Raw genomic sequence first — 25,722 nt, forward strand, 5'->3', positions numbered from 1 at the left:
TGCTAAAAAATAATCTGCTACAGTGAGACAAGTTTACACCACCCACCCCAAGTGAAGTGAAAAATTATTTTTATCCAAATTAAATGTGTGTGCTTCAAAGCAGGCTATTAAAAGTTTCCTTGAGGTGGAAGCTTCTGAGTTTAGGGTGAATTTTTTTTACAGGAACACATGGTGTGTGTGTGTCTGTGTGTGTGTGTGTCTGTGTGTGTGTGTGTGTGTGTGTGTGTGTGTGAGAGAGAGAGAGAGAGAGAGAGAGAGAGATTTGGTCACAGTTGGCTGAAAGTCAATTACTTTGAATGTGGGCAACTTATGTTTGTAATACATCCAGACAGGGTGAATTTAAAGAATGACTACAATATGCAGAATGTCTCTAAACATGCTCACAGCTGATCTCACTTTGGTATTTTAGATTTGTAGGGAATGAAGGGCAGAAATGATTATATATTTCCAACTCAAATATCTGCCCATCTGTAAAATACTTGAAGCACTTTCCATCTCTGAAATGACCTGGTGGGGTTCATGTCAATCCAACAGGCAGCTCCCATGATGGACTGGAGGTATCCAAATATTGTCTGGAATATTTTATCGAAATATCCAAATATAATGTTCTCATGAGTAGTCTTGGAAAATTAATAGATTAAGGTTAGGGAGTATGTTAATTATTTAGACCTTGGGTCTTTTTAGGAGCATGAGTAATATATTATAAAAAATGGCATGTGGAATGATGATGGACACTGAAATTTATCAATATACATTGGCTGAAACAAGAAATTGTCAAGCATCAGTTTAATTCTCATTCATTTCAGTGAACAGTAGATCCATGAATGCAATTGACTTTCCCTAAAACCAGCTTTGTCTTCTAAAGCTTTTCATACCTTCTTTTGGTGGTCCTAAACTAGACTGTTTGACCTTAACTAGATGCTCTTATTTTATATGCAAATCTCTTTTGTGTTTACTTTTTAATCATCCTATTATTGGTGATTGGTGTGGTATCATCCAATTGGTGGCAGGCAAAGGTAGGATTCGTTTCATCTGGATTCAAATGGATGGTTGATTGGAGATGTTTTTCTTCCTTCTGGTTTTAATTGTTGTCCTCACTTTTTTATGTCTGAATAACATGGGAAAGAAATCATAGAGAAGATTGAAGAGAGGTCTCAGCAACCACACTCACAACCTCTGCATTTAAGTGTGTTTTTTCTTGAGGCCTTTTCCTTCAAAATTTTATTCTGTTGGATATGAACACTCTTTATGCTCAAATGTGATGTGAAGAGATATATTTATAATATTTGTTAAATAAGCTGCTTTTCATCATGCAAAGGGCCCTAGTAGCCCAGGCATATTTTTTCCCAAATTATTGTCTTCATTGGACATACAATGAATGCTTCACTCTTTCTCATTTTCTCAAATCTCTTCTGCAATTGATTGCTACCTGTTTATTTAAATCCCAATTCCAATTATGCTTTAAAATTTGGCTAAAATCCTTGTCTATTTGAAGCCTTTTCTATCACCCCAGTCCAAAAGATTGCCATATATAGAATTCTTATTGTTTCTGATATTTGCCTTGCACTTGAGCCAGAACAGTACGTATTAAGAATACATCATAGTGGACTTGTGCATTTGTGCCTACCTTTGTTCTGCTTGTGAATTATGTGATTAGGGCTAGTCATTAAATTTTGTGGTCTTAGTTCCATATTATGTAAAATGAGGTTAATCAAAGTACATTTGTAGGGTTGTTCAAAAATACACTAACACTTCTAAATATACATAGTCAAGCTATAAGAAAATATATAATAATCCAATCCTCTGAGCTATCCTAGAAAATAATAAATATAAATATTGTCCTGAGCACTCAAGAAGTGAAAATTTTTAATTTTCAATTTAAAATAACAGAAAAAAGTTTCTGTTTAGATTCTTCTCTACTTCTCATATTCTTTTTTTTTTTTTTTTTTTTTTTGGTTTTTCGGGCCACACCCGTTAGATGCTCAGGGGTTACTCCTGGCTACGCGCTCAGAAATTGCCCCTGGCTTGGGGGGACCATATGGGACACCGGGGGATCGAACCGTGGTCCTTTCCTTGGCTAGCGCTTGCAAGGCAGACACCTTACCTCTAGCGCCACCTCGCCGGCCCCTCATATTCTTTTCAAAGACTAGTTTCTAAGCTACAGATGAGTCACATGTTTATTATAAATTACATTCAAGTCTTTTATTCCACTGACATAAGTATAAACACTACTTACACCTTTCTCATTAAAAAGCATCCCCCAAATTGGATTTCCTGGTTGTTTAATCATCTTAATCAATTGTTCATAAAAATTTTCAAACTTTTATAATTGTATCATTGATTGATATATAAAATGCAGGACAAAAATGTTTCATCCTGAAATCCAGTTAGATATAGGAGACAAAAGGAGAAAAAATGATTCTTGGGTTGTTTTTTTTAATTCAGCATTCTGACATTTGCCAATTGATGTTTATTAAGAAATACAATATTAGGTTTAGATTATACTTGCCATGCGTACTTTTTTTTTAATAATATGAAGCATCTAATTTTGATTTGTATTAATGTTGGTAATTTAGCTTTATGACAGACTGGCTATTTGGTTGAAGATTTACAGGAAGAGATATACAAGCAGAAAAAATTGGCCTATTTTGAGAAAGACCCAAGGTGTCCTTTAAATGTTCACATTATGAATTACCATCATGAAAATCCATCTAATGATGGCTGCTATGGATAGAAATCACCTCATTAGAATTGAATTCTGAGGAACAGAAGATAGTACAGCAATTAGAGCACATGCCCAGCCTTTAGACTACCCAGCATCCGTTCTTAGCATCATATGATCTCTGGAGCATCCCTACATGTGGTCCTGGATGCCCTGACAGTTGCTATAGTAATGATGGTCCCCTAGACCATATGACCCATATAACTTCACATCCTCATGTTCTAACACAAGCTTCCAACTGGATTTGCCAAGTACCCCAGAGAGGGGCACCTGTACCACCTTGGTACCTTTACAGACTGTATACTACACAAAGTATGTTGCCATATCATAAATTTGAAATATCTTTTTTTGGTATTGTTCAAAGTAATATCATATTACTTTGTATATTTTTTTTTATTTTTAAATATCTTTATTTAAACACCTTGATTACAAACATGATTGTGGTTGGGTTTCAGTCATGTAAGAAGACACCCCCCATCACCAATGCAACATTCCCATCATCAGTGTCCCAAATCTCCCTCCTCCCCACCCCAATCCTGCATAGACAGACTTTCTACTTATCTCATTCATTCTCATTGTTAGGAGTGTTCTCGATATAGTTATTCCTCTAACTACACTCATCACTCTTTGTGGTATCATGAAGTGAGTTGGAACTTCCAGCCTTTCTCTCTTTTGAAATATCTTAGTAATAACAAAGGGATCTTCATTCCATTTTACTCCATCTTACAATATTGGACTTAGGTCCATCAATGCATTTTTAAATGAAATTTTGTAGAAACATAAAATAAGAATCAATTGTTAAAAAAAACTAGAAACAAAGTACTGAGGGACTCCAAATGTTAGGCAAAGGTGCAAGAATACTATAACATTTGGTTTCACTATTCAGGCTATAATTTACACGAACACATGGTAGCTTTGTTTGAGTTACTGTTCAAAATGTAATTAAGTCATCTTTGATATATTGGTATCTTGAGTTTTCTTAACAAAAGCTTTTTAGACATCCTTGCACATTGCACAACTGTTTTTCAACTTGGTGTTTAAGACTAGGTAATCAGCTATCTTATAAACACAACATAGATAACTCAAATACTTTGCTCAGAGCCTTCCTGGATTTTCTGAAATGAGTGTTAACTTCTAGGCAAGAGAAAGTGCTGATCTACAGTCCTTGGTTCTGGCATCCTGAAACAGGGACTCCAGTTGCCTAGGCAGACATCATTCATCAAGGACTATCAAGGACTTCGACATTTGTTGAAATGCATTTGGGGATCACTTTGCAAAAATTACCTCCTGGCAGAGATCATGATTCTGCATGCGCACTAAGTAGGGAAATCCATTCTGATTTTCTGTTTCACATGGGATCCATTTCATCTAGAAGGGCTTGTCTTTTATGAGATAAATACCCATGAGAGAAAAGAAAAGAATCTTAATGACTTAAGAAAAATTGACACAAATTACCTATGATAGTTGTCAAGTTTTTCATTTACTAAGTTTGCAGTAACAGGGCTTACAGAATTTATTATTTTATAGCATTCATTGCCTGTTATGTATAGAATGTAAAGCTTCTGACATAGTTCGTGGCACAAAACAGCATATCTATTTCTTGTTTCCCTCTTGTCTAGATAGTTTATCACTTGGGCAATTATTAAGGGTCTAACTGAATAGTAAATACTGCAACAGAAAATAATAAAACACATGACTGGTAGCCTATAATGGATATGCTTCATTTCACATATCAGCAAAATATTTATTTCAGATTAATGTGTCCTGACATAAGGAGGGGGAGTTTTCAGCCAAAATATTTAATTTGCAGCTGCCTTGTGATTGATAACTTGTCAGAGGGCCATGTGTAAATGATTGCTCTACTGAAGAGGAGAGATGTAAAGTGGAGAATTAAGTGTAAGATGGGGTCCTGTTTCCATATGCCTCTACCCTGGCTCATGGGAGCTCCATCAGCACTCAAAATACAGGTCAATAAAGGAAGTTCACTGTTGCTTTCCTTACAGCTGGTAGTCATATTTAGAAAAACAAATAATTGAAATTTAAATATAACTTAACCTGTTATATTGGTAAAATGGTAATTGTGTCCTAGTATATTTTGAGTTTTCTAGTTAATTCAGACATTCTGTTCAAATTAAAAGATATATTTAATTTTATTATAGTTCAAGCAACATGTTTCCAAGTATGTGAATATTTATGGTGTTGTACTAAGTTGTTGCACCTACAATACAATACAATAAACAAAGTGCTAAAGACCTTCTACTATTCTCTTTCTCTAAAAGCTTTAATTACGATACCAGAGGTCATATATGTGCAGCACTGTGAATATTTATGGTTTTGGTGGATAAAGTTACCATACCTTACCACTACCAAAGTGTCAAAGACCATTCACCAACACCTCGAAATTAGTTCAAGTTCACCTCTTTGTTCCCCTCTCTCCACTGTCCCCCTAAACTGTTTAGTTCTCTAATCCAGGGCCAACAACTTCTTATTGTTTGATACTTTTTAAGAGTGAGACCATTTGTGATATTAAGGATTTTTCTTCTTTCTCTGGCTATTTTTACTTAACATGATACCCTCTTGTTCCATCTAAATTGCAGAATTGCATGTTTTCTTATTGTTTGAAGCTGTATGCTATTCTGGGGTGTGTGTGTGTGTGTGTGTGTGTGTGTGTGTGTGTGTGTGTGTGTGTGTGTATGTGTGAATCACAACTTGTTTCTTCATTTATCTATTTAGGCTATTTATCCTAATTCTTGCATTAAGTGATACAGTGAACTCAATTTTTATTTTTTTATTTTGTCCATTTCCTTTAACTTTTGGTTATGTCTTTTATTAACTCTATATCTTTGGAACACATTAAGCACAGAGAAAATTTTAAAGTTAAGGTCCAAATTCAGGAAGCTAGAGAGTTAGTACAGTGGGTAGGCACTTGCTTTGCACATGACTGACCCAGCTTCAATCCCCATTATCTCATATAGTGTCGAGGAGTAATAGATGGGTGTATAGAGATAGGAGTAATTCCTGATCACCACCAAGTGTGGCCCCAAATGAAAAACAAACAAGCAAAAAGTAAATAGAGCTTCGGTGACTACCAATCCTGAACAAATAAACTCTAAAATGAAATTCTAGTTTGACTTCACTTCTTTCAAAGAGCTATTACATTTCACTGAACACTTTTCCCAACTACTTATCATTAGGTATGTCCTAATATAACATCTCACTAGCAGAGAAAGCTAAGACAAGTTAAGAGAATATACATTCATGATGATACAGCTTGCCAGAGGAAGGAGATGCATTTAACCTTGAGCCTACACTGTGTCGGACCTGATGGATCTAAATCATGTTTGGTATGACTCAGGGAAATACCAGTACTTAAAATGCTACAGGATGATCACTCAGCAATCAGCCAGAGTTGAAATGTGCTGCTTCATTTAAATAACAATTATTTCTAGGAAACAAATAATTCTTCATTTCTGCAGAATTGTGTAACCTTGAGGCTCCACTGATTTCATAGTATTTTCAAGGACACTTAACACTAGTAGGACAGCTATAGATTCCCACATCAGATGGGAACTTTAATCACAGATTGCTTTCAGGGAGCTGGTACAGATCCTGAGGATGACAATAATTAAACTGCATTAAGATTCTATACTGAATGATTCAGCAGCATCTATTTCTATATGAATATTAATAATGTTCCATGGAATAACAGATGTTCACTTTTCACTACCTTTTTTTCTGGCATAGCTATTTTTGGTCAAATCAGTAAACAAAAATGTATATATTTTCCATTCATTTATTTACTACTTTTGGCCTCCAATTAATTCTTTTATGTTTTATTTATATGATGTCTTGTATTTAGAATTATGCAAATTCAATACTAGTCTCAAAATTACTAGGTCCAAAAAATGTGTTGTTGGATTGTGATTTCTTAGTTGCTATTTGAGGGACTTCTTGGGTCTGCATTTTGCTCTGCCTGGGTTGTAATTTTTACTATAAAAGGCCATTTGTGGGCTAAGGAAAATCTCTATTTTAGAAAATAAATTTCACACTCAGGTACATGGTTTCCAAGAACTGGTCAATGTCCTTCTACAATTGCAACTCACAATTTCATTTGTGTTCCCTCACAAGTAGGTTATACTACTTTCTCTGTACTACAGGTAATGTAAGAAAATTATATAATAGAACGGGGCATTAGCTTTAGATGCAGTTTAACTAGCTTCAAGCCCTGGCATCTTATATGATTGTTCCTTCAACCCAAACCTACCAAGAGTGATTGCTGGGTGCAGAGTCTGGAATATTCACTGCTGAGTGCCCCCACAGCAAAAAAAAAAGAAAGAAAGAGAAAGAAAGAAAGAAAGAAAGAAAGAAAGAAAGAAAGAAAGAAAGAAAGAAAGAAAGAAAGAAAGAAAGAAAGAAGGAAGGAAGGAAGGAAGGAAGGAAGGAAGGAAGGAAGGAAGGAAGGAAGGAAGGAAGGAAGGAAGGAAGGAAGGAAGGAAGGAAGGAAGAAAGAAAGAAGAAAGAAGAAAGAAAGAAAGAAAGAAAGAAAGAAAGAAAGAAAGAAAGAAAGAAAGAAAGAAAGAAAGAAAGAAAGAAAGAAGAAAGAAAGAAAGAAAGAAAGAAAGAAAGAAAGAAAGAAAGAAGAAAGAAAGAAAGAAAGAAAGAAAGAAAGAAAGAAAGAAAGAAAGAAAGAAAGAAAGAAAGAAAGAAAGAAAGAAAGAAAGAGGAGGAAGAAAGAGGAGGAAGAAAGACCGAGGAGGAAGAAAGAGGAGGAAGAAAGAAAGAGGAGGAAGAAAGAGGAGGAAGAAAGAAAGGAAGAAAGTAAAGAAAAGAAAAAGAAAACTCTTGATCTTGTTTTATCTGTATTTTTTAAATCAGATATAAAAACATACCAACTTTAACCACTAACTGTTGACCCACCTACTCTAATGGCAAATATGCATACATGACTTTGCTATTCCACTTAAAAAATTGGAACCTGATAGTCAGAGTTGCATGGACGATTCTGTATAGCTTTCTGGTATTCCTATATTAAAATGTTGGTCAACTATAAGCACAACATGGAGGAAATTAGATAGAAATAGTGTGAGAACATCATTCACATAGTTTGAAATCAGAAGGGGAGGAATGTTTTTTTATAGTCAAATTCTCAATCTCTGACCATCTTTCATGTGGAAATTAGGTCTAGATCTGTCATGGAGGCTTATCTTTAAATGGAAATTCTATAGGCACATACTCAACCCTTAATATACATTCCCTGCTGCTCTCAGCAACTGTTTGTAAGCTACAGACCGAAAAATTCTAAAATCAGCTGGACAGAAGCAGTAGATTCATTCTCCTAGCGGAAGCTGTCTTGAATTCTTTTTACTATCAAATTAAATCTTATGGGAATAAAAGCAACTTGGTATAGCTAAGTCAGGTGTATGTGCCTATACATACATATCTGTAAGAACCACGACGATACTAGGTTGAAAGAATTATTTTAAAAAATCTTGGTTCAGGGTCCAGAGAGATAGAAGAAGGGTTAAGGTGCATGCTTTACATAAGACTGTCACCAGTCCTGGGGCCGGGAAAGTGGCGCTAGAGGTGAGGTGTCTGCCTTGCAAGCGCTAGCATAGGATGGACCGTGGTTCGATCCCCCGGCATTCCATATGGTCCCCTCAAGCCAGGGGCAATTTCTGAGGGCATAGCCAGAAGTAACCCCTGAGCATCAAACAGGTTCGGCCCAAAAAAACAAAACAAAACAAAACAAAACAAAAAGACTGTCACCAGTCCCTTAGTATTCTAGGCACTACATAACTTCTAAATAACTAATTATTAGTCCTGGGGAATTTGTGCTCCTAGGAAGGTTGTGCTCTGGAGCACAACCCTGCACGCCCCAGTTCAGCATCCCAGCCATCTGATTCTTGATAGCACGTCTACTAAGTGATTCGCATAATTTAGTAACAAGAAAACACATGCATCCAGGGATAGTATCATTATTGTTTAATTCACTTTAAATTTGTTTTACTTTGAAAAATTGATGTTCTTTCTTATGATGGTCTGAAAAGCAAAATCACCCTTGTTTACAACTGTCTGTACCCCTGTTTTACGTCAAATATGGATGACCTTGTCTGTCCCACAAGTGTTCTCTAAGTCAACCATCTTCATGCTTCTAAGGAAGTAGCTCATCAGCTCAGAACTTTTTCATGGACAGTATTACTCGAAGGTATTCAAGTTCCATAAAAAAAATTTGACAATCATTCACACATGTTGAGAGGAATGAGAAATATACCTATCACTCTTAAGAAACAATGTGATCATCTGTAGCCAAAATATTTGAAACGTCCTTAGCAATTCCTTCTACATAAACTTATGACAAACAAATACGAATAAGTTAAAATGTTCATACCTAGAATAACAAAAGCTATTTAGTAACTAATAATAACTTAGAAAAATGCAAAAATAATACCTGAATTAGATACACAGTGACTACTGGCACCAAGTGATAGAGGAGAATGCATATCAATATCCTTATTCTCCAAAATAATTTATTAAAATATGACAGCATAAATTCGAGCAATAAAAGTGTCTATCCATAGAATGGAGTATAAGAGCTGAAAAAATAATCTAGGTTATCAGTCATGGTCCAACTATAGAAATAGTATGAGTGATATATGAATAAAGAGTGATATTTAAAGAGATGAATCATAAGGAATTATATTATGTATATATTAATTATATATAGGAATTAATCCTAGTGCCCCCCAAGTAGGTATAAATTTTATATGTTCTACAGTCATATAGGCACACTGGAACTTCCAGATATGGACTGACACTACTGATGACATATTTATTATCTTTTTTTTTTTTTTTTTTTTAATTTTTTTTTTATTTAAACACCTTGATTACATACATGATTGTGTTTGGGTTTCAGTCATAAAAGGAACACCACCCATCACCAGTGCAACATTCCCATCACCCAAGTCCCAAATCACCCTCCTCCCCACCCAACCCCCGCCTGTCACATATTTATTATCTTATTCCTCAAGGAAGACATATCAACTAATTAGCAAGATCTCCCAGATAGATATGATGCTAACCAAATACTACATAGTGTAAGCTCCTTACTTATTACAAAGTGTAAGATTCTTCACTTAAAATCAACTGGATAGAAACCTTAAGTTTTATATACAAATAAATTCACAGCATGCACTAGATTAATGTTTATTTGAATAACCAAAAGTGTAGTGTAATCATATTGAAATATGAAACTATCATGCTTTTTTAAATATAATTTTTATTTTAATTATAGTGGCTTACATATCGTTCACAGTAATATTCCAGGTACATATTTACATTGAATCAGGGGAATTCTCACCACCGAATTGTCCTCCCACAACTGCTCCCATCCTGCCTCCCATATCCTCCACTCTCTCCCCCAGGGAAATTGGCAGAAGGCCGGAAGATAGGATGGAGGTAAGGCATTTGCCTTTCATTCAGAAGGACGGGTAATTTGAATCCCGGCATTCCATATGGTTCCCTGTGCCTGCCGGGGGTGATTTCTGAGCGTAGAGCCAGGAATAACCCCTGAGCACTGCCGGGTGTGACCCAAAAACCAAAATAAAAAAAAATTGATTCAAGTCCTACTCATTAATGGTCATATTTACTATGTAATTCTATAAAATACATTGAAACACAAAAAGAATTAGCCTTTATAAAGACTTTTATAAAGTCTTTTGCTGGATCCCATGAAGTTTATTCACAGTCAAAGCTCTTAAGTTATTTTTTTCATTTATATAATCCTGAGATATTTTCCTTACTCAAGACCTCGGCATTTATTTCCACTTTCTTGTTTGCAGTTGTATTAGGAAGTTTTCCATTATACCTCTTAAATTATTTTTACTTGATTAACTTGTGGGTGCTGATTTTTGGTGGGGGCAGTCAGACCAGGTGAATCTTAGGATCTACTCCTGTCTCTGCACTCAGAAATTACTGCTGGAGATGCTTAGGGGACCATATGAAATATGGAACCCCAACCTGGTTCAACCACATGTAAGACAAATGCCCTACCCACTGTAATATCACCTCGGCCCTCTGTGGGTGCTGGCTTTAATTTAATATATGAAGTTTAAATGAACAAAATCTGTAGTCCTAAAACTAAAAGATAAAACTTGAGTTCTTTGCTTGTCAGTTTAAAGTGTCTGAGTCTGCATAAGAAAAGAAAAAAAATGTCCATTGTAAGGAAGAAAAGATCTTCATTTCCCCTGAATCCACAGAGACTGTCTGTCATACTGGAAAAGATCATTTGCAAAATTGTTTCCTTTTGGCCTGAAATAGATGACGCACTTCCCCTAAATCGAATGATTCACTCTTATTTCATTGGGCTTAATTGTAGGACAATAATGATTTAATGAATGTAAACTCCTTATTCCAGTAAAGCAAAGCAAGGACATTGTGAAACCGGGGTCTCATTTCATTCTCTGGAAGAAACCATCTGCAATAGAATATAGGCCTTCCAGATGACCTGGACACAGTTGAGGGTTGAGTAGTTTGCTCAAAATAATCACCCAATGAACTTTTCCTTTTTAAATGATTTTGGAACAAAATTTTTTAAAATATCCTGGAAGTAGAATCATGTTGGATAATAATCAACTATTTTAAATAGTTGGGTTGAACTATCAATCAGAATTGCCATCTAACAAAAGGAGTACTGTACTTATTGAAGTCACATTTCCATCATGACAACTGGCTTGGCATATTATTAAAACCAGCCTTTCACTTTATTTTCACTTTCTCTAAGACACTATCTGCAATTTGAGACAGGCGAAATGTTAATTACTGGTCTGAAGACCTAGAGAATGACTAATCGGGTAATGTGATAGCTCATTGAAATTCTCCATATCATGATAGATAAATTTTAATTATGGTATTTAGGAATAAAATTAGAAAAGAGTTGCTTTTCTATAACTATTGGAAGTGGTTAAGTATACATATTTAACTTGCCTGAGTGTGTTTCTGGGCACAAAAATAAAATCCAACATAGAGTACTCAAGGAGCTTTGAAGGAAAGTCAGTCCTAATTTAGTTCTTGGGGCATTTTCATGTATACTAGGCACTTAGTGAACTTCAAAATGGGAACCCCCCAAAAAAATCCATTTACAGTTAAATGAATATGACAAAAATAATGCAAATATTATAGTTATTTGGGTCCTATCAGCAAAGAGAAAGTGAAGTAAGCATGATATAAAATATATTATATATATATTGGATATATAATATATTAATATAATTGTATATGTGACATTAGAGGCAAAGGTACTGGTTGGATTAAAATAATCACTAGACACTATAGGCTGATGGTCAAAGTGGATGTGATAAGGAAAGAGCGTAGCTGTACCTGTGAAATTAAATATCTACATGAGGTCAAATAGAGGCAATAGTGGCTTTCCCATTTTGGTGTTGGAAACAATCAAAGATGCAGTGGAAATCAAGAAAATTGAGTACATTTTATTTGCATTCAAACTGTCCAAATGACCAGAGAAATAGCACAGTGGTAAGATATTTATTTGCCTTAGATGCAGAGGACGGTGGCTTGAATCCCGGCATCCCATATGGTCCCCCGAGCCTGCCAGGAGCGATTTCTGAGTGTAGAGCCAGGAGTCACCCCTGAGCGCTGCCGTGTGTGACCCCCCCTCAAAAATAAAACTGTCCAGAGCCCTCTCAATTAAAAATTTAATTCAAAGGAATGGGGCTGCTGAGAATATAGTGCTGTGATGCTTTGCATGTATAAGGTCTTGGACTTAATACCCAACATTAATATTCACCTCCAATAAATATAGTGTTAAAAATCTATCTTATCTTTAAATATTTTTCTGCTTTTATTAATAATTCTGGAGACCTTTCATACATAGCATCTGGTTCTATGTTCTATAGTTCTTTGGAGAACAATGTTTGAATTGACATTTTTCATGAAATAGACCCATGCCTGGAGACAGAACTCAAATCAGCCACATGGAAGGTTGCGACTCCCTGAGGGGGATCCCCGTGAGGGGTTCCTAGCTCTAGCTGACCGGCAGTCAGAGCTGTCCCAAAGGTGGCCGCACAACGTGGTGGGTGATTCTCCTGAGTACCTGTGGAAGCAAAAGGTTAGTAATGACTCATGACTCAGTGAGAGACCAAGAGCACTTTATTTCGGGCAGCATACAATTATATACTATCAGCCAAAAGGGGAACTGGGAGGGGGGAACATGAGTTGCACCAATCATCATCTGCCAAGACAGTCTTTACACACTGCCCAGGAGGGGAAGGGGTGGAAAACCACAAGGCACGGATGTCACGTACACAGCCAGATGGAATGTTAGATAAAGAGGAACATATGAAAACATAAGTTGAACATTTGCGTACACAAAGTTCTGGTAAATGTTAAACCTTTCAGTGAACCTTAAAGAGAATGTTCTGTTATATGTCTAACTTTTCTCATGGCCATGGAATGTATTGGTCAGAGTGAGAGCAGGCTCAGAACCGCCAGTCCCTATTATTTTTTTGCTGCACACATCTTGTTGGCCTTGCCTCAGCAGTTATCTGGTTTCTGTTATTCTTCTGTAGCAAGCTGCGGTCATCCAAGGTTCGACTGTAGAAGTGGGGGGATGTCCAGGGACATCTCCCTGCTGCTCCCCACAGAAGGTAAGCACTAATCAATACTCTTCAATGATAGGACATTTATTCCCTTAATTTCAAGTTTGAATGTTGAATCTACAGGGAACGCTCCAATAATTTCTGGCAGATAACATGACCATTCATTTCTCTATTGAAAATGAATCGCTTATGGGGCTGGAGCGATAGTGCAGCAGTAGGGCATTTGCCTTGCAAGTGGCTGATCCCGGATGGACCTCCGTTCCATGCCCGGCATCGCATATGGTCCCCCAAGCCAGGAGCGATTTCTGAGCGCATAGCCAGGAGTAACCCCTAAGCAACACCAGGTGTGGCCCAAAAGCCCCCCCCCAAAATTCGCTTGTACAACAACAACAACAAAAATGTTTGGAGGTTCAATCTTTTGATATCAGAAATAGATCCAAAGAAATAAAAGTAATATGAATTGACTAAAATATCTTTAAGGGGCTTTCTAATATCTTCCATAAAGTGCCATGAATATTTAGGTTCCAAGACATATTACCTGGACAAGGAGTATAGGATTTAAAAACAAAAAAGTAAAAATCTGGACTATTATGTTCTAGAAACCTCAGTTTTCACAGCAATAAAAGTATACTTGAAAGTTTTTGTAAATTCTTAACATTCATAAATCATAAAGTAATGCAATTGTGATTTTTTGCTCTTTAAATATGAGCTAATCCATTAAACTAGTCTAAGAGATATTGTTTATTAAAGTGATGTAAGTATAATAACTTCAAGGCTCAGTCTCTTTGAGGTTTTAATATTCATGCTTCCACATGAGCATGCCAGAGCAACAGTACAGTACAGTGGGAGGGGTGCTTACCTTCCATGTGGCTGATCTGAGTTCTGTCTCCAGCACTCCATATGATACCCTGAGTTCCACCAGGAATATTTCCTAAGTTCTGAGCCAAAAATAAGCCATGAACACAAATAGGTGTGGACCCCTCAAAACAAAACAAAACAGTCATGTAGGGCCAAAGAGAAAATACAATTTTTTGATCCTGGCATGATCCCCAGAAATACTTATGGTGCTTTGAGCACAGCCAGGATTGATCCCTGATCACAGAGACAGGTGTAACCTCACAAACAAACAAAAAATAATCCATTACTGGTATATTGAGCATATTTGCTCTCTGAACTTCTTCCTGCTATTAAAATAAAATTCTAATATTCATCATAAATTTTGTTGCCAGGAAGAATGTTTGCTTTAAAATAGCAAATCACGGGTCTAGATGAGATAGCTTCCACTAAAGACTAACTTTTCTAAATGGTCCATTGACATTGACACATTCTATTACTGGTATTTTTACTTGACTTACGTATGAACTGTATTTAGCAAATGGCACTGAGAACTTTTAGTGTTAACCCAGGGAAGCAGATCTACTCATCTGCATTTGTTAAGGTTGTGAGAAGAGTAACCAACCTGTAATTTTCTGGTGCATCCTAATTAAAAATGGAGAATGAAAATAATGTTATGCTCTCATCAGAAGCACTTAGCCTGATTGAGCGCTTGCTTTTTGTTCCGCATAAAATTGCTGCAAATATTTTCATATATCTAAAGTGGGGATAACAAAGAAAATGCAGCAAATTCACCAGCGTCAATGTTACCACTACTTACTGACAATTGCTTTATTAAGTTCTGTTTGCTGGCTTTGTAGGGATAACTTACCTTATTACTGGGGCACTTAACCAAAGAATACTAGACATCTGTTATAAAATAACTTATTTTATATATGATGATATTCGTCTTTTCCTTCCAAGTAATTATAATGATATGCTGCTAATTATTCCCAACTATCAACCCCGGAACAAAGAGAAGTCAGTGGATTATTATATCAGCAGACAGCAAGCCCTGTCTCTAATCAACTTTACCAAAATCAGAAAGAATTCTGTTTCTGACTTTATGCGGAAGAAATTTCAACATGGGAAACTTTCTGAATATTGCCAGGATAGTTTTCATCCCAAAATAGCTGACCTTGAACTCCCTTCCCAGGACCAAAGTGAAACAGAACTTGTCAAACTGCTGTGAATGCCTGCAGTGAAAAAATAACTTTAGATTAATGATGATTTATAGAGGAATAAAAAACAGAAATTAATATGATTGCATCTATGTGGAAGCAATCTATCTATCATTCTATACAAGTATCAGATTGTTTGATACTCTGAACCTGGGGTAATAAGCAGATTTAGAAAGAAAACAGGTTCAGACTGTGAGGCATCTCAGTATTATGTGGTAAAGCAGAGAGGATGTCTGGTATGACGGAAACGAGATGAAATCTATAAAAACTGGGACATCAGACCACAGGGAGGTTTTAGTTATGAGACCAGAAGAATGAAAAATTTCCCTTTCTTTCCAAATGTCTAAGTTTATAGGCAACCTGAGGTCTCTCACAGAGATGGAAATGATGCTATTAAAGGGGCTTAAGTCTCATGAAGGGATATCTGCCCTCTTCTCAGAAAATTGTGAAGCAATTAATTTTGATAAGAGACACTTATAAGGGCATTAAAACAGTTTTGATTTTTACATCATATTTAAGTTCACAACAAAATTAAACAGAAAGTACAACCATTACAATCAATGGATCTATCCTATACTAATGGACACAAATGTTGGGGATATTGTCCCTACGTTGGGTGAGGATTCTCTCATGGTTTTGAGCATTCTCTGAGTTTGGGTAGATGTTGTTTAAAGTCTTGACTCTATTATTATTATTGAGTCCTATGGAATAGTTTGTACATACACAGACCTCTAAAACTCCTTTGTGTTCTGCCTATTGATCCCTCTTTACCTCTTAACTTCTAACTTGTCTGAAGCTTAAAAAAAATGGCATAAAAACTTATAACTTTTAAAAGGGTACAAGTGACCAACATAAGGATTCAGAGGAACTTTTATGACCATAATGAGTTTTTTTAATCCAGTTACTTTGGATTCCTGTAATTTTATCCTATTTTCCTCCTCAATAATATCTGAAGTTATAAATTTGATAATGCAAAAATACACTAAAATGCATGAGGTCCTTTCAGCCCCTCAAAATCTTTCCATCAACACTAGGGCCCCCTTCATCAGTGGTGGGAGCCACTCAAAGTTTAGAGCTCATACCTGCTAGTTCTGTCATGTCTGTAGGGATTTGTCAAGTTCCTTCTTTTACCGAAGAATATTTTTGCCTGCAGCACATGAAAAACATAGTAGGCAAGTAGAGGAGAATATTCTCATGTTCTCTGATCAGTCCTGATGGAACTTCTTCTTCCATTGTTCATGCCCTAGTCCCCACAATTCACCCAAGTATATCCCTCTGTTCTACCATCACTCTGAACAACTGGATTAGTCTGTTCTCTTCCATTCTCCATGATCCATCCCTAAGTACTTCCATTCTTCACCCAAATGACTGAGACAATATTCACTGGTCTTCAGTCTCTTTTCCTCTCTTATTTCCCTCCTCCAACTCTTTTTACCAGTAGAGTTTGCTATCTCCAGGTTTTTCTAGGACTCCTTTTTTTTTTCATTAGAGACCCTACTAGTTTCTCTCCTGACTGCACTTTCTACAAAATATATTCTTGAGTTTAAATCTTATATCTCTATAAAGATGGAAACTTACTTCTCTTAATATGCCTGTCCCCAAAGAGCAGAAAGGAAATGAACTTGGATAGTACTCCCAGAAAATCAGCAGGGGGTCTCTGGAAGCTGTATTTAGGGTCCTGTGGTACATCCAGAGATAAACTGAGAAACAGACAGCTTAGTTAGGCATTTAGATGTCTGGGAAAAAAAAAAAAAACAGGAGAAAATCTGGAGCTTTAATGTCACCGGGAATGTAACAATAAAAATTGTTATGTTTACAAGGACAGTATTGTGTGGTTAAGAAGTACAAATAATGAATTAAACGGGGTGATATTGCACTCTGAAAAGACAAGCTTTGGTAAGAACTATTGAGCAGATAGATGACTTCCCAAGATAGTGGGTTTCTGGAAAGATAGCTGTTTTGCTAAGGCCATGAATGCTCTAAGTTTGTTACAGCACTGCATTACTTTCAAGAAGAAAGGTAAGGATTTCAGACTATTACCTTCTGCCCTTTTATGCAATATTTCTCCTTTGCCCGAAATAAAAGTTATTGAAGTGGTACTAAAGTAATTCTTGACCCACCATTAATGTGCCCAGAATGCTCACATGGCAGAGAAATTCCATCTGTACCAACAGACATTCCCTCAATTCTCTGTTCTTTTAAGGGGCACAGAGATGTTACAAGCTTGCCAGAAGAGTAGTTCTCAAACTTGGCTTTGCATCAGAATCACTTGCATAGTTTTAAAAAAAATATGTCCTGATTTCCACTCTGGATGAATATATCAGTATCTTCAGAAGTGGCCATCTTGAAACTGTAGTTTTAGCTTCACATACCGTAGGGATGGATATTACTGGGATGAGGCATATAGCTGTCCAGGACCATGGTGCTGGCTAGTGTTAACCATCTTCCTTCTGATTTCTACATAAGTGACTGGGCACAGATAATACTATTTGTATATTATGTATGTAACTCAGATAGAGATGCCCTGACAATACATGTATGGCATGTTGGAGAAATGAAATGAGGATCTGTTTATCTCAACTTCCTTCTTTTTGCCACAGAAAGGCAAGCTAAACACACAGTGCATAATATAAATGAATTCTTTATGGGTTCTTTAATGAAAAGAATATCACACATTATAGATCCTTTCTAGCCTATTAATGATCCAAAGAATTCCAGTTAATGAGGTTTGCCTATGTCATGATCAGCATGAGCTCAGAAGAGTTGCCAAGGAATGAGGCATCTTTACTTTTACATTTGGGTTAAGAAATGTAACAGAGGGACTGGAGCAATAGCATAGCAAGTAGGACATTTGCCTTGCATGTAGCTGACAAAAGTTCAGTTCCCATCATCCCATGTGGTCTCCCAAGGCTGCCAGGGTTAATTTCTGAGTGCAGAGCTAGGAGTAACCCCTGAATGCCATTGTGTGTGGATCCCCAAAGATAATGGTAATGAAAGAACTCCTGGAAATATTGGATATTTGAATCTTTCAGCCATCCTGAAGAAAAGCATTAAATGTTGGTGTCTTGTGTTAAAAAATATAGCAGCCAAAAAACATTGCAGAATTCTTGTTTATATGTTTACAACATCACCATAAATTTGTATGAAATGACACTTAGCATTCATTTATTTCCCATCCCACCTGTACCCTACTCCTGAATTACCTGAATGCAGCTCAGTAATTTGAGTATACTTTTAAGAAATGGGGCTAAATGACCATTAGACTGTGTACTTTTGACATGTAGTGTGGCATTTTTAGCCATAGTCTCATGATTTTCCAAGACCATTACAATCCAATTTGTCAATGTACAGATCCCATGCTCTGGTTTCCATCAAGCTCAGCAACTGAGGAAGACCAGAAATATTGTGATGGTTAGAGCAATTATATTCAATTTCTTAACAGGTCTTTCACTTTCTTTCTCATCACTTCAAACAATCTCCTCTATCCATCCATCCATCCATCCCTCATCTACATTTTCTCTCTTCTTTTATTATTTATTTATTTGTCCCCCAATTTGCAGATGATTTAGGAGTCATTCAAAGCAATATTCATACAGCTAGGCTGACAATTTGCAGGGATTATTCCTGGTTCAACACTGAAAGATCTGTGCTCTGATTCCTATACTATCTCTCCAACCCTCCGCTCTATTTCCTGCTTCCCCTACAGAGGCTAATGTTGAGTTTTTTCCCATAAATTCATACTCACAGATTAAATTGTGATCTTAAAAGAATTGTGGAGTCCAGTGGGAGGAAATAATCCAATAATAAGGCTCCAAAGATGCTGATAAAACCTCGCAAACTAAGCTAAGGGTGGTGTAAAATTTTCTCTAACAACAAGTAAGGAGAAGATGTCAATATAATCAGCTTCTCAAGTAGAGACAAGGAAATGGAAAGAAAAAAAAAAAACAAAAGTTGAGATAACTTTTGACCTACTACCTTTTCTTAATAGCATCTTAAACACATGTCATATTCTCTCTTAGTCACATAAACTTATGTTTGTCTCTTTGACAAAAAACTGCCTCCCTTCTTCACTATTATTTTTGTTTCATTCACATAAATACATTCAGACATGACAGCAATTTCTTTTCACGTAGGAATTGTACTTTATTCACCTTTGCATTCAGGAGCCTTGCTCACTATTGCTATAAACGAAATTCAGATGTTGAAATTATATTATTATGTGTGATGATGTTTGAAGCTGAAACTTTTGGAATCTAATTGGCTCATGATGATAGAGCCTTCACAAATGGCACCAGAACTACAATAAAAATAGACTGGAAAAAGATGATTTTATGGTCAGATACAGCAAGAAGGTGGCAATTTGTAAAGCAGGAAGAAACCTAACCATATTGTCACCCTGAACTTCAGTTTCCACCCTCCAGACCTGTGGAAAATATATGTCTCTTGTTTAAGCTACCAAGTCCCTGGTACTTTGTTATAGCAGCCTGAGCTGAGACAGTAAGAAATCAATAAATGCCACATAGATTACTCAGGAAAAAGCACTTTAAGATGCTGTTTAATTTTAATATCTGCACAAAGTGGTAAGAGAAAGAGAAAACTCTATCTTTTTGATGGGGATTACCATTTGAAAATGTGGAGCAGACGGAAAGACAGGAATTTATAACTTAAAGGACTCTGAGCCTTGTATTAGAAACCCAGTCCTTACTTTTCATCCTGAACTGCTGCTATGTGCAGCTCCTCAATCACTCAGAGGGATCAGAAGGGACCTCAGTTAAAACGACTCCTGTGAATAGTAAATAATCACTTGGTGTTACTAATTACTATTGCATTGACCATTTTAATTTATTCACTCCTTATAATTACCCTGCTCAATGCACAACTCTACATTTTGCAAATGACTCAGAAGACAACCAGGAAAAAATAAAGATGACAAAGTCATCATGTTCTTCAACAATATAGAAATTAAAACCTATTCCAGGTTCCAAATTCAAGTCAACATCTTTCAGGGCCTGACACCATAGTGTTTTCCCTGTAGACAGTTGACACTGGGTCACCAATGAATGCTGCCCTCACCAGTTACTGAGCACACCCCATCAAACCTTGTCTACTTCTGGTTCCAGAAGTGGAAGGAAGCAATCTAGACTATAAGAGACCTTGTCTTTACCAATAAAATAGGAAAGAGCATGCTGATTCTTTCTTCATGTAAATTCACTACTAGACAGATGGCTCATGCTTTAACTTGCTAGCCCATAAATATTTTATTAAAACCTTATAAATTTATTATCAAAATAGAAATTTCCTATAATTTTGTTATCTCACATCTGAGTATTTACTGAAGAATTTGAAGTCATGCATTTTAATAGATATATGTATCCTCAAATTTATACTGCAGCAGAATTAACTGAGAGATGGAAACAATCTGAGTGCCCATCAGTTGTTTGAATAAAGATGACTTATATGGAATAAAAAGATTAACTCTGCTAGTGACAAGAACATGGGTCGATCTAGGATATAATATGCTTATTGAAGGAGGCCAAATAGAGAAAAATACTGTGTATCATCAGAGATGGTGCATAATTAAACAAGAGGAAAATCATATAATATTAAAATGAGTCTGAAACCCTCCACGCCAGGCGGGTCTTCATGGCCGGCCCTGGCAACTCAGGTCCTGGGGGGAGGGCGGAAGAGGGAAACCCCTCCCCTATGTATTTTGGACCCCTGTTTTGTTTGCTAGTAATACTATTTTTGAAAACCACGCGGCAAATATACTTTTTAAGCATTATCCAAAAACGTTCCTGATCCTAGACTGTTCCTAAGAATAGAATCAGGATGCCCAAGATTCTGATAAAACACTCAAATTGACCTTTATTGTCTAGTCTTTTATGTATTGCCTCTCCCCTCACCCCTTTGTCTCTCCTACCTCCTCATACCCAAACCCTGAACCATTATAAAATATAATGATTTATTATGAGAGGAAAGATGAAAGTAGGTAGGTAAAACTAAGGGTCAGTTGGTGATGTATAACATTAGATTTTAATGGTGTGATACTGTATAACTGACACATTTTACTTACAATGCTTCACATATTCAATATAATAATTATAAATTAATGTTCAATATCTTTCAGAATACAACTAAACCATAAATAACCAACTACCAAGCCCCAGACACATCCCTTACCTCCAGATTTCTCTTCCAATGACAACAGTTGGGTAGATCTCACTGTCGTGGAAACTTAATTCCTGGCTAATTCTTCCCCTTTGTAAAATCCAGTGAGATGGATGTTCAAGATGGAGTTCAAGAAATTCTGTTTGAATAGAGAAATGCTTTCCTCTCATGGTTCTGGGGACTCATGGAGGTTTCTGGAAAAAAATGATGCTTATTTTTGCCCTGGGACACCAGACTCAGGTGAACTGTCCTGATGTGGGGGCTTGTCTTGGAGGATTTAGGCAGCAGGAAACATCTAAACAGCTCATGTCTTCTAAGACTTCTCAATGAACCATACATTTTATTCCATGACTTCTATTCTGCCCCACCCAAATAAATCTCTTTCTTCCATACCTGTGACCTTCCCCACTCAAGGGAAGTCAGTAGCATGTGATACTTGTTCAACTTTCTTAGCTCTTTATACTGGCCAGGAACTTCAAGCCAACTTTCTCCTTCATTGACCACATTTCACATCTATCTCCTTGTATCCCAGTCTAAAAGATTCTCCCTTCTTATAGCATTGATGGCCAGACAGCCTTAAAATTATGGGACTAAGTGGGAGAAATCTAGTAATAGAAACTCTAGTGATCCCTATTATATAAATTTCTAAATATTTATCTACTTTATTAGCAAAGTAATACATGTTGATAAATTAAGAAAGACTTCATTTGAGGTCAGAATGATAGAGGGTAGGGCATTTGCCTCGCACATGGCTGAGCCAGGTTCAATATCAGACATTCCATATGATCCCTCAAGGCTGACAGGAGTGATTTCTGAGCTCAGAGCCAGGAGTAACCTCTGAGACTGCCAGATATGGCCACCAAACAACAAAAACAACAAAACAGAATGAGTTCATGTATCTATTCATTTTTTGAGGCAAAATTATTTACATTACAAAATGATTTATATGATTTACAAAATATTCATTGAAAAGAATGAGTTCATTGTTTTGTGAGAAAAATACCCAGTACTTCTCTGTAGAAAACTGGACTTGAGCAATTCTAAGGTGGCGCTGTTGCCTGCCTCTTGTTGATTTTTGTCATAGCATATCCTTGGTGAACCCGTTTCTGCTTTGCAGAACCTTGCTCCTAACTTCTAAGGATGTCTCCTTATTAAGGCGCCATCCAAAGCAGCAATTAAGCACCTGCATATTTGTAGGACTTTTTCAGGACTTGCCTTCCTACATCTTTTCTATTTATGTGTCTTTGCTTGTCTTGCTCCAGACATCCCATGTGTTTCCCAATATATTCTGTGCCACATCTCTCCCTGCAAACTGGTTTTCATGGTTTTGTATTTTTTATAGCCATACCTGTGGTCTTATAATCCAGGTTTTTTATCAACCTAAATTGTGTTATAATCTCTGGTAAAACCTATACAAGGAATGACAATATATATAATGCGGTATAGAGAGTATACTATTTAGTATTCTAGCTAGGATATTAGTATTTTTGTCTTATGGTTCTCTGATACTATATAAAAGATTTAAATTGTTTAGAACACCCATTTGGGAGGGGATAACACATGTCTTACTCCAATAGGCAAAATTTCCCAAAGTGATAATTTTTTCCTTTTTTCTTTCTTTCCTTCCTACCTCCCTTCCTTCCTTCCTTCCTTCCTTCCTTCCTTCCTTCCTTCCTTCCTTCCTTCCTTCCTTCCTTCCTTCCTTTTCTTTCTTTCTTTCTTCCTTTCTTTCTTTCTTTCTTTCTTTCTTTCTTTCTTTCTTTCTTTCTTTCTTTCTTTCTTTCTTCTTTCTTTCTTTCTTTCTTCTTTCTTTCTTTCTTTCTTTCTTCTTTCTTTCTTTCTTTCTTTCTTCCTTCCTTCCTTCCTTCCTTCCTTCCCTTCCCTTCCCTTCCCCGTCCCTTGCCTTCCCTTCCCTTCCCTTCGCTTCGCTTGCATTCGCTTCCCTTCCGTTCCCTTCCCTTCCCTTCCCTTCCCTTCCCTTCCCTTCCTTCCTTCCTTCCTTCCTTCCTTCCTTCCTTCCTTCCTTCCTTCTTTCTTTCTTTCTCTCTCTCTCTTTCTCTCTCTCTCTTTCTTTCTCTCTCTCTCTTTCTTTCTCTCTCTCTTTCTTTCTTTCTTCTTTCCTTCCTTTGTACCTTTCTCCCTCCCTCCCTTCCTTCCTTTCTTCCTATATTTTCTCTTTACACAGTAGTTCTCACTGGATATTTCTGATTCGTATATAATTCTGTTCATATTTAATACCTGGCAATGCTCAGCAGGTCATATGTGATGCCCTTGATTTAAACCCAGGGTGAGTGGGGTACAAAACAAAAGCCTCTCAACTTCTGTAATATCTCTCTGGCCTTAATTTTTTTCTTATCCTTTGGATGAATCAGTCATGAATTTTTTCATTTCATTCAGTAATCTGTGAATTGAAGATTTTGTAAGGGCAGCCTACATTTGTGAAAAATGAGTAAATTTAACAGAACTAAACTAAAGAGAATGGTAGAGAGAATTAAAGAGTTTTAGGCCATGAAAAATAATGGACACTAAGAGCTATAGATTCATCTTTCTTGATACAAGTATCTCTATATATATATTTGGAACATCAATAAAGCCAGGAACAGGTGGACTGGCCATCACTGACTAATTTGCACATTTACATTTTGAGTTTTGATATGATAGATTAGCTTAGATCACATTTTCAGATACTGAATTCCATCAGTGGTCAAGCTCAGTCAAAGCAAAAAAAAAAAAAAAAGTGTAGCTTACTCCAGGGTGAGTGTTAAAGGCTGCTGTGGGACCAGATGAGAGAGAACAAACTACATAGTACATGTGCCTGAAAGTTTTAGAAGTGTCCCATCATCACGTTTCTCCAAATCAGCCATGCTGGATGCCACCCAGGCATGTTGTTAGCTAACTCTTGGGTGGCTTCTGCATTTTTTCCCTAAAGTTTTCTGATGCTCTAGTGCCCACACCAACTTTTCAAGAATCTGATGCCAATTCAGTTGTGTGACTTCGTGTCCTGCTATGCCCCCAGCACATTCAAAGTCTTAGCAAGTGTGATTCAACTCTTCGTTCAACCAACACAATGGAAAAATGCAAGTAACTCTAAAGCAAGCCACGGATAGAAATAGAAACCAAGGCTTGTGCAAACAGGATCAAATGAGATTTTTAAAAACAGTAAAGCTGCACCGCTTATTTTCAGAAGAAATTGTCTTCAAAATGACTCCTACTGAGGAATGTAAAATGAAAATACATTTGAGGATATAAAAAAGGGAAGCACCAGCTTTTTCGCTTGCTACCACAACTTTACTATTGTGGAATGCCATATTTTTGTGTGTGTTAAATGTCTTGGCCTTTTCTTGGGTGAGAATGGTAATGGACTCTTTTCAAAATTCCACATCTGTCTCAAGCTCCAAAGAAGCATATATAACCAGGAGCTTGCAGGTTTGCATGTTATCAGAGTTTTAAATATGAACTCTAAATATTCCCTATCTTTCAAAACCATTGATTGCCATTGATCAAACAGAACTAAACTGCTTTTGAGTCTCTGAAGATCCCTTGCATAAATACATATTGAGGGGCTGCTTTAAATGTCCATTAGATCTTAACGTTTCTCTTTGGAGCCATTACCATTTATCATGTGACTGTAAATATAGATTCAAGGAGATTTAAAACATACATTATTTACCTGGCCAGCCATAATGGCACCAATAGATGCATTAGAGCCTGTTTATAGCAACTCTCTAAGAATAGATCCTGAACACCTCCTTGGGATGAATTTTACTTTATACCAAGGGAGGAGATTATGTGACTAGGTAATTTACTCAATGTTTTAAGTAAAATATAGTTTTCAAAGCATGTGAGTGCAACAATTTTGGGACTATTTGTATAAGGAATTTGACGTGAGTGGTGCTCTGGTAGGAGTACCTACCCATGGGTTCCTGAGAACATGTTTTTGAAAAAGATAAGCATAAAACAGACCAATGAAATTCTCTATTTTTAGGCTTTAAAATATTAGGCTTTATGTTTTAATAACATTCATTCTTTTGTAAGTACTATTTAGATGTGGTTCAAAGCATTCTAGATAAGATCTGATGGTGAAAAAAATTATTTTGAGAGCAAAGCAAAACTTCTAATAATGAGGCAAATCAATGAGGAAAGAAAAGCCAAGTTAATGCATGAT

Source organism: Suncus etruscus, chromosome 8, assembly GCF_024139225.1.
Source record: "Suncus etruscus isolate mSunEtr1 chromosome 8, mSunEtr1.pri.cur, whole genome shotgun sequence".
Taxonomy (NCBI): domain Eukaryota; kingdom Metazoa; phylum Chordata; class Mammalia; order Eulipotyphla; family Soricidae; genus Suncus; species Suncus etruscus.